The following is a 10,654-nucleotide window of genomic DNA, read 5'->3' on the forward strand; positions in this document are numbered from 1 at the left end:
TCATTGTGTTATTCATTCTGTGTTTTTGACCCACTTAGAAGAGACAGCAACAATACAACGTTATAGATACCAGTCAAGTTAAGATATCCATGCTATGGGTATTGTTCTTATTTTTAAATTTTTGTGCCTTTATTAAGAAGATAGAATAGTGGATAGATATGGACATTTCAACAGAGAGAGTGGGGGCACCACAGGTCAGATTTGAACCCATGATGCTCGCTTCAAACCTAACCAATCGGCTACCAGCATCCCAATGCTATGGCTGTTCTGGGTACTGAATGTGGTTATGAATTGCTACAGTCAAATGGTTAAATGCTGGTTTAACATGACAATCCTTTTATTCTTTTTCATTGAATTTAAAATATGGAACTATTGTATAGATATTAAAGACTGAATATGCAACTATTAGAGTTGATGTAGAACTCTTAGGCACCGGCCTCTGTCTCTTCAGCACACCACTTCCCCTCCAACCAATACCCTCCATTAGTGTTCTCTAACCAAGTGCAGCCATTTTTATACAACTGATCACAGATTAGTGGTCCAGAAGTGTTGTTCCTTAAGTTTTTTCAAGCATTTTATACAAAAAAGTCTTATCTCAGGTTTGTTTACTCTCCTTGCATTGTACTCTTGCTACGAAACCCTGCCATGATGCCTCTACCAACGGCGTCTGAGTGTGTGAGGTGGTCTATTCCCCTCCACTTGGTGGTAGGGCTAAAAGCTGGACACGTGAATGATTCATGTTTGAGCCTCTGAGCCAAATATAGTTATTGAGATTAAAATGTCTTATTGACAAGCGTGCCAGTTAAAGCACTGTTCTGATTACACACCTCGTTCTCCCCATACAAACAAGTGGTTTCAGCTAAGCAACATTCTTATGACAATAACAAACAACAATGCAGTGCTAATAGAGAGTGTAAATGAGTCACAGCTAGGAAAATATGAGCAGTGTTTTTCCACCAAAGTAATGTGTGACTATTATCTAAGTAGCATCAGAGGGATAGTAGGAATTTTCCATTAGTAAGTTCAAAGTATCAGAATCCTCATTGGTGGAAATAAAAAGTTAAACATTTCTAGATTGAAGCAAATTGTATTTGTTTTGTAATCACAAGCACACTGTCAAATGAGTCAATGCATTAGGAATGTTTACTGCACTTTACATACATTAAATGAATGTAGTCCTCTCACTTAGGTGCCAAATTAGATTCTATCAAAAGACACACACACACACACTCTTTATGTATCTCCTATCTGTCTACGCTGTCGACTCTCACCCTCTGAAGACAGACTGGGAGGAACGCCATCCATCAGGATCAGAATAAGACCTTAAACCTCCTTTCACTTGAGTCGGGCACTAATGAGGACACCTAATAACCTTCTGCTGGACCCCATCAGCGCCATTTAGCTTCACCCTCCATTATCTCTGGTAATTAGACTGAGTGCCAGCAAGCCCTTAGGACCAAAGGGGGGGTGAGAGGCCTCCTGATAAGCCAATCGGAGCGATATTATGAGGATCAGTGAAATCTGACTTAGCAGAATAAAATCACTGCTCTATATTTGGGGCGTATGTATAAATAGCTGGATTGGATAGAAAATTGAATACATACAATAAAAAGAGAGCTTTGGATTTTTGGAGGGAAGCTGTGCTGTGAAAATGTCTTCTGTATTAAAGCCTTTTTTTTCAGCTCACAGTGAAGCTTCGTAGGCTGGAATTAAAACATGCTTATGCCAAAGACATAAAATCTCTTCCAGAATGCAATCCTCTCCAATCCCACCAAATTGGTACTTTTTCAAGCATGAGAAGAAGAAATGCTTTATGCATGAACACACTCATCGTGATGAGCCAATTAGCGTCAAGTTGTTCTACCAAAGGAAGGCTCTGGAGATGCAGGTGTGTGCGTATCTACAGTATGAAGACCAATAAAGACAAATCACTGCACATGATCATTAGATCTGAGATAATGATAGCCTTATGTGAAGATGTGTCCCAGATGTGCTATTAAGATATGAACAAAGTCAGGGCCTGTGACCAGCAGTGAAAAAGAGAAGGTTCATGTCACCCTTGAGAAGGCAACATGAATGAGCACAGATTCACACGATCAGTCGATTCTATAACCCGTTCTGCCACATAGATACAATTTATATCTTCACACTATAACAACTGACAGTCGTGAAGAGGCCACTTTACTGAGAAGCTCTTGAAGGCATCATTCTCAAGTCAGCTGGCTCCCTTACTGGCTGCATGGTGTTCTGTTTCCATGTGAACAATCAGTTTGATTGACAGCTCCGAATGATGTCTTCAGTTAATCGCTCCAGTGGTTTGAAAAGGTCATAAACCATCCAATTATGTTGCCCCGCTTTATGCGTAGATATTTTTTTGGGGGGGAATATTTAAAACGCCTCGGAGGCATATCAACTTAGTCAACCCCATATTTATTGAGAAGGAGTTTTTTTCAGGGGGTTGGGTCGGTGGGGGGTGGGCTGCTTGTGCCAGAAATAACTGATAAGCTGAATCCATTTTAGAGTCTCAGTCACACTCTGGAATGTCACAGCGCAATTGGAAAGTTGGAATTGGATTCAAGGTCAGGATATTTGCTTTATGACAGATTTGACGCGTTTCAACAACAAGTTAAGAAAGATGAATTGGAATAATGAGAGAGGAAGTTGAAACAAATTGAACAGAGATCTTTGAACAAAGCCATCAGCGCATTGTTTACAGCCAATTTATCAGGAAAGCACAAAGAACTAGTTTGAAACACTTGTCTCTGTCGAAGCAGGAACAACAGATCTTTCTCTGAGCTGTGATTGATAAATGTCCTTCAAAATAAAATGTCCTTCATCATTCTTCCAGAGTTGGTACCTCTGAGTGAAAAAAAAGAAACTCTAAGTCTGCATAAAGAATATGTAGCAAGATATAGTTGCAACTAATAAAATCAGGCAAAGTTGAATGTTTCAGACTGTAAATACAACAAAGAAATGTCCTTGCATGCTTATCTTTCAAAATGTAAAGCAAACATTCTGCAGCACATTAAAATAGGTTTTATTTGCACAACTAAGTTAAAATTAATTATAATTATACTTAATAATTAATTAATTATACTTCTTTCAAATTCTCTGTCCTCGTTCCATAAATCGCAGCTAGGTTACCTTCAGCTCAGGTGGAGGAGGTTACCACAACGTGCAGTTTCACACAGGTCATTTTCTTTTACCGATGCCTTTCACATGCTGACCTTCAGGGCTGAGAGATGAGGGGCTGCAGCCAATCCAGAGGAGGATTATGGGAAGATGTGACGCCACTACAAACTATCAACTACAGGGGAAATGCGACAGAGATTGAAAGAGATGCTGGGGGAAGCTGGCGAAGAATACAGAGGATCAAATGTTTATGATTCTTATGCACAATGGATGTTTGGAGTCATCATTTTGAAGCTCTAAGAATAAAAGGGTAAAAATGTATTTTATATCACAGCAGAATGCAAAGTAGAGTGGGACGGATTGTTTTCAGTGTTGGGCAGATAGTCGATGATATGAAGAGCTCTGAAAGCAGCAGGTTTTCACACAGTGTTTCACACCACGTCTGATGTGATACATTAACTATTCACACATGCGGAAATGAAGATTTCCTCATTCAAAGTGACAGCTGAATTCACAGGAAGAGGTGGAAACATGAAAGTGACCTGACAGTATCACTGTGACACTTACAGAACAAGGACTTGAGCTGTAAAAAGTAGGTAACTGCACACAAATCTGGGTACAGTAAAAAACATTAGTTTAACAATTGTCAAATGGCTCCATCTGAATTGACATAGCAAATGATCAACTGTTAGTTGCAATGACTCGTGTCTCACCCTGGAGGCCTGCTATAACGATCCACTGACTGTACATTTTTCAATCTGACACATGGCAACTTTACAAACAAAAAAAGCAACTGAGAAAGAATCTTCATTATATAAACATAATCTTGAATTTTATAACAATGTGTAGAAATTAATTTAAAAAAGGACCAAATCCATTTTATATATATTTTTTGTTGAATACTTACATTATCTGTAATATTTTCAACGAATATTCCTTCATTTTATAGATGTAACAGGAATGTATCTTGCTGTGGCAGCCGCCATGACAGACACATGTTTACCGTTGCTGTCGACATACTGGATGTCACATCAAAAACGGCTACATTATGAAGCGGGCCCTGCTGCCGTACTGTTTTTGTATGTGCTGCTGTGATTAATGGATATGGATTAATGGATGTCATTTTTTATTTAATTTATTTTAATTTAAATGTTGTATACTTTATTAATCCCCGAGGGGGAAATTCTGGTTTGCACTCTGTTATTTTAGAGACACGCTCTTTACACACACACATGCAAAAGCAGGACCTGTGGACATGCGTTAATGGAGATGACAGAGTGCGGCGGCAGCCCACAGTAAGTACCCTCTGACTTGGTGGGGGTTCAGTGCCTTGCTCAAGGGAACCTCAGCAGTGCTTGCTTTTTTTGGGACAATATCATCAGGCTTATTAAAGGCTTACATTCAGAGGAGATTCTGGACACAGCTTCTTCATCCATCAGCTCGTCTTCCCATCCCGCCTCCCCTTCCTTCCTGTTTCACCAGCAATTATCTTTGAGACAGAGAGTGGCCAACAAGTGCTGTGAAATATCTTAAAAGCAGATTCTGTGATCAATATCAAGATGTGACATGCATCTCAAAGATAATTCAGTGCATCTTTTTGGGTCTAAGAAAATCTTTCCTTCAGTTTAAAAGACTGCTGGTACTCCTTGTGTTGTACTTTTTTTGGACAGAACTCATTATAGCCCCGAGAGACAGCGTCTCTGAGGGGGTGGGGCTAACAGCAGAGGTGCTGCTCTTCAACAGGCAACGCATGCTTGGGACTGGTTGACTCTATTCTGCTGTTCAAAGGTGCTGTTCGATTAATGATTAGGATTTGAACTGCAGTAGAATTCCTTTAAAGATACACAATTTAATCATTGCCATGTGGAAACTGAATTAAACAATCAGAATGATATCCTTTGCTTCATCTCTCACAGAATGGATGAGTAATATTTTTGGGCTTCTGAAGTGAAAATTGAGCATTTAGCAGCTGTGCCAGAGGGAAAAGAGCCTTGGTCATCTCTTCGGAAAGCTTGTTTTCCTCTGAGTAAGTGTACCATCAAATAGAGGGTATTTCCTGCCAGTGCCCATTGAATGAACGAGGCTAAAGCGATGACAGGGATATTACACCAACACGCCAACACTACATCATAGAAAAGTCTTAGCCTCAGGGTCATAAATTTGATTCTAATGATTTTGTCATATTGTTCAAACAATAACTTTAAAAAAATTTTTAACCTCCTTTGATTTATGCTTTTAATTTTTTTGATGGCAAGAAATAGTCCTGCACTCGTGTCATTATAATGTTGATGGGATGAAATATCGTCACAATTCATTTTCTTTTTCCAGGTTTAATTAGTTTACTTTAAAACGCCATCTATCATAACTGCTGGGGATGAAATGTAGGGAAGAACTGAGAGCTGGGAGACTTGGCGAGTGGACTGTGTTTTACAGTGGACTTCCTGGGAAATAAACGTCTGTTGCATTATTCATGACGTACGCCATAACTTAATTCTGATTCTTAATTTAAGATTTCCCATTACCAGTTATATTTCATGTCACTCATTCACAATTTCTTTGAAGCTGCCATCTCTGCAAATGTGTCCTCAGGTGGATAATCAGCCCTGGTCTTGATAGCATCATATTGTATTTCAAATGAAAGCGTAGTATATCTGACATCAGATGAGCAGAGCTCTTAGTGTTCCAGCTTTTCATTAATCCAGGTGCCAATACTGACGGTTCTGTCTGAACTAGATACCAACTTCTTACAGTTCCTAAACTCTATTCATACTAGAGATCTGGCAGAAAAAACTCTGGCTGTTTGCGTTCACCTCCCGTAATCTCTGTTCTGCCTCCTCCATGCTCCTCACCACACCTTCTTTTCTCCTTTCGTCAATGGGGTCTCGAGCATTCAGCCGTACAGCGCCCCATCTCTGGAACTCTCTTCCACAATCCATCCGTGACATCAACTCTCTCCCCACCTTCAAATCTCAGCTCAAAACTCACCTTTTTAGAGTTGCCCATTCTGTATGACCCCTCACTGTTGTTGTTTTGTTTTATGTAGTTGATTGTGTTCATTTTATTGTGTTGTTTTTATTCTTCTGTAAGGTGACCTTGAGTGTCATGAGGCGTCCATGAATAAAATGTATTCTTATTATTTATCATTAAACAGCTCCTCTGGGAAACATCAGACTTCTGCAAGTGTGAAAGCCCTAATAGACTGCTCAGACCTATTTCTACAGTTCTTCATACTGTCATTTAAACAACTGACCTTGGAAATATTTCAAGATTAATTTCTAAAAAAGCGATGGACCTTAAATGTGCGACATATATTTGAATGTTACTTGTTATATAAGCATCTTATTGATCTTTTGTAAAACTGCAAAGCTCGCTAAGAAGGGAATGTGATTTTAAATCATTCTGTTATGCTAATACTGTCCAAATTATGCACAGAGAGTCATGTTCTTCATGGATCTTATTAAATGTCATTATACTGAAGGGTTACTGAATAGCATTAATTAGGCAGAAAGGCAGAGCTAATTGTGAGCGCTCTACTTTATATGATTGTTTTAATGCACTGTGGAAATGTATTTATTTATCTCAAGCCGGCAGAGTGAACAGATATGATTGGAAATAACTCTGTTTGCTTACAGCTCAGTATTCTTAGTAAAAAGCCTGAGGCCATGGCAATATTAGAAAAAGATCATGCAAATGACCCTTCTTACTTCAGCCTCTCTCTCTTCCTCCCTGCTGTCCTCTCTGCCGCTTCTTCACCTACACACACCAGCAGGGCATATTATCATTTGCACACACACTTGCATGCAGAGTGTGGATTACTGGTGATGAATTCTCTTAGATCAGCCTCTCATTTTTATTTAATGCTATAAAGTCAGAAAAGCTCTGGTAGAATAGCAAATAGATAAGAACTAAAGATTGTGTAAAATACAGAAAAAATTGAGGTTAAAAGGATAACTTGTGTGTTTTACCAGCAAGAAACAACATTTCCTTGGAATAGTAAATCATCACATTGACGGGTTTACAAGCACCTACCGCTGCAAGTCTTCTGAAGTCAGATCCTTACATGATCCTTTGCTGACATTAGACCTTTACGTCTAGCTGCTAACCGCTGCCATACATCGTTTAAAGGTTAACCCTAAATGCCAGAGGTCACAAGGTCAACTGTCAGATATGACCTTTGTTAGTTGTCCTGGCTCATTTTCTGTGGAAGTCACTATTTCACCATGCTTTATATGCAAACTGTATAAATAGATACAAGCACATAGCTCAGAAATGACACATTATGAAGGCTATTGGTCGTAGGTTTGAGTCGAGACTATCACCCTTCAATGCATGTACAGTATACCCGACTCTCTCTTCCCCACATTTGCAGTCTACCTTCCCTTCTATTGATAAAAGCAAAACGGCCCAAAAATAAATGACCTAGTATAAATAACATAAACATAGTAACTGTGGGGGGCTAGTATTGACACTTGTACAATATTGGAAAAAATTTTTATGTGTGAATTGCTCAGAAATCTATTAACAATATGAGCGAGATAAAAAAAAAATTAAGAGAGAGGGAGAGAGACAGAGCTACTTCTTGCCATGCTGTTAAAAAGTTGGTTAAAACAGATCAGGTCAGATCAAGCACACATTGACTCGACTCTGAATTATGTATTCCTACCTTTTCCTCATCAGGTGTTCTAAATCTTTTTCTTTACTGGGAAGGTACGGCTGATGAAACCAAAGGCAAGGGCAACGCTACTGTATGACCGTCCTTCAGCGAGTGAGAGCCAAAGTTGAAAGTTTGTAAGTAATTCTTTGAACTGGTTTGATCAAGCCAAGGCTGTGTAGGCTGCACAGAATGAACAGGGGAGTCAGCTTAAACACCTGTTTAGACTCTATTGTTTTCATGGGGTCATGTCCTGTTGTTGTAGGGATTTAATTATCATCATTATGTGTCTGGACGCAGCTGCAAACCTCCACGCAGGTTGACGAAACATAGCAATTATCATATCACAGCACACTGCATTATCTCGTTTATTGAGAGCCAGTCATGTTGCTAGTGTGTGTACAGGGGAAAGCAAACAGGGCGTGTACTTTTTTTCATGTTCACATTTCATAGGACAGATATTGTTTTGAATGATGGTAGAAAAAAAAACAAAAAAATGGAGACTTTGTTTAGTTCCAAAGATGAATTTTAAGGTAGGCATACTTATAGTTTAGAGAGGGTCGGGGACGAGAGAGAGAGAGAGAGAGAGAGAGAGAGAGAGAGAGAGAGCGAGAGAGAGAGAGAGAGAGAGAGAGAGAGAGAGAGAGAGAGAGAGAGAGAGCAAAGACAGACTGAGCACAGATGAACAGATGTTATCTGACAGGTGCAGTAGGCCCGGCTTGGTGTGTGGGCAGCAGATATGACAGGGATTTTGCATACACTGTGTGAGCTAATGCTGTGCACTTCACTACCTGTCAGGACTCTCACCTTATGGTCAGATACAGGAGTTTAGGATGGGGACGTAAGAGGATTAGAAATGTCAGTGTTTCACAATGTAGATGTAACGCATGTTCAGGCCAATAACAGCTCCTAAACCTGAGCTACTGATTTACAGGCTGAAAATGATAAACTCTGTATATATTTTTACTCTCAGAATGCAGGAGCTGCATAAAGACATAGCTTCAATCATTTCATGTAAGAGGGTGACTAATGTGATAAGAGTAGGATTGTCATGATACCAGAATTATTTTGCCAAAAAAATCTTACATGGATACCTGTTTTGTTACCATGGCAACAAAAGTTACAAGGACTCGGCAGCCAATTTCAGGTCATTTTTATGAAAATGCAGGCAATGCAGTCTAAGTTGCACAAATATCTCTCTCTTTCTGTCTTTTGTTCCTGGATGCTCTGGGTTAACATTTTGACTGATGATCTTTTTTTTTGAAGATTTGTTTTTGTTTTGAGAAAACTCAATCATTAAAATGACAGATAATATCCGAGTTTTGAAAATGTTGATGAGAGCTACAATAATGACCTAAATATTCCATCAACTTCATCAGTTTAAAGGATTGTCTCAAATGTTTGCTGTTAACAGTCAAAACTCAAGAGATTTCTCATAGGGAGGAAATCTAGACCAGACACCTAATATTTATTGACCATTAATCATGTAGCAACAGAAGCAACGATGATCTTCCGAGTAACCTCGTGCAAACCAGACTCCAGAAACCAGAAAAGTGAGAAGTCATCTGACACCACTGAATAACAGGCTTTTTTGTTTGTTTGTTTTTGGCACGTTTGCCTTTATTGGATAGGACAGCTGAGGAGAGACAGGAAATGCTGGGAGGACAGAGTGTTGGATGACATGCAGCAAAGGGTAGAGGTTGTAACCAAACCCATAACTGCTGTGACGAGGATGAAAACCTCTGCACACGTGACATTAGACATGACGACTAGGACATGGCACACCTCCAAGGGATGACGGGATGAAGGATTTGAGATAAGTTGTGACAAGCTATTCTGTCTAACATTTGGACAATCGTTTGTCTAAAGCATTGCGTCCAACTTTACGACACATACATTCTACTTTTATTCAGGCCTGATGTGACCATAATCATGAAGAGCTGATGTTTGGATGTGTTATCAGCACAATCACCATTCCCAGCTGAAGCCGAATTTGATGCTGTTAAACCTACAGCACTCTGCCTCCATTAGCCTGTCAATAGAGCTGCTTTCTTTGCTTGTATGTGATGATTTGGTGTAATTATTAAAAATGGAACGATGACAGTCAGCTTTGGAGCCTATGTTTTTGTAGCACTTAGTGTGAGCGTTGTTGTCACTCTCCATCAGAAGGTTATAAATATGCCAGGCATCCAGGCAGGGCTCCAAGCAGGGGGTGATGACCAGCAGCAGCAGGGTCAAGGACAGAGGAGACCCATGGCACTAGACGCAGAAAATTAAATTAGGTAACCCACCTGGAATGTAGCTGTTGAGTGAAGTGTGTGCACTCGCTTGTGTTTGTGTGACATTGTGTGTGTGTTTTACCTTTTGAGTGACCTGTGGGGAATGTGGGCGGATGGTTGTGGGTTTTGGTGGGTCGGTGGATGATGACAGAGAGAAGGTGTACAGTGTGATGTGCTTAAAGCAGGTGGGGTTGGGGGCACTTAGGTAGGCTTAGCTGCTAATTCCAGATTAAAGCACGGTGAACTGTGGTAATGCGAGGCTAACACCGCAAACCCATGAAGGGATCTGAGGGTGTAGAACAGTATGTGAAGATCAGAGACATGGTTTTTCAAAGACAGCCCACACAAGCTCGCAACTGGACAGAAAAAGTTCATTCGAACAGCATTTAGTGCTAGGACCGAATATTGATAAGACAATATATCATTGTCCCGACTCGGGTGATGCTGTTATTGATCACTACACACAAATATTGATATATATATATATTTTTTTAAATATTTTGCTAGGGCTGAATGTTGGTGCAAAGGTTAGCATTGTTGCCTGACAGCGAGGAGGTTCCTGGTTTGACTCCCACCAGTTAAAATGCCCATT

The sequence above is a fragment of the Symphodus melops genome (genome assembly GCF_947650265.1).
Source record: "Symphodus melops genome assembly, chromosome: 1".
NCBI classification, from domain to species: domain Eukaryota; kingdom Metazoa; phylum Chordata; class Actinopteri; order Labriformes; family Labridae; genus Symphodus; species Symphodus melops.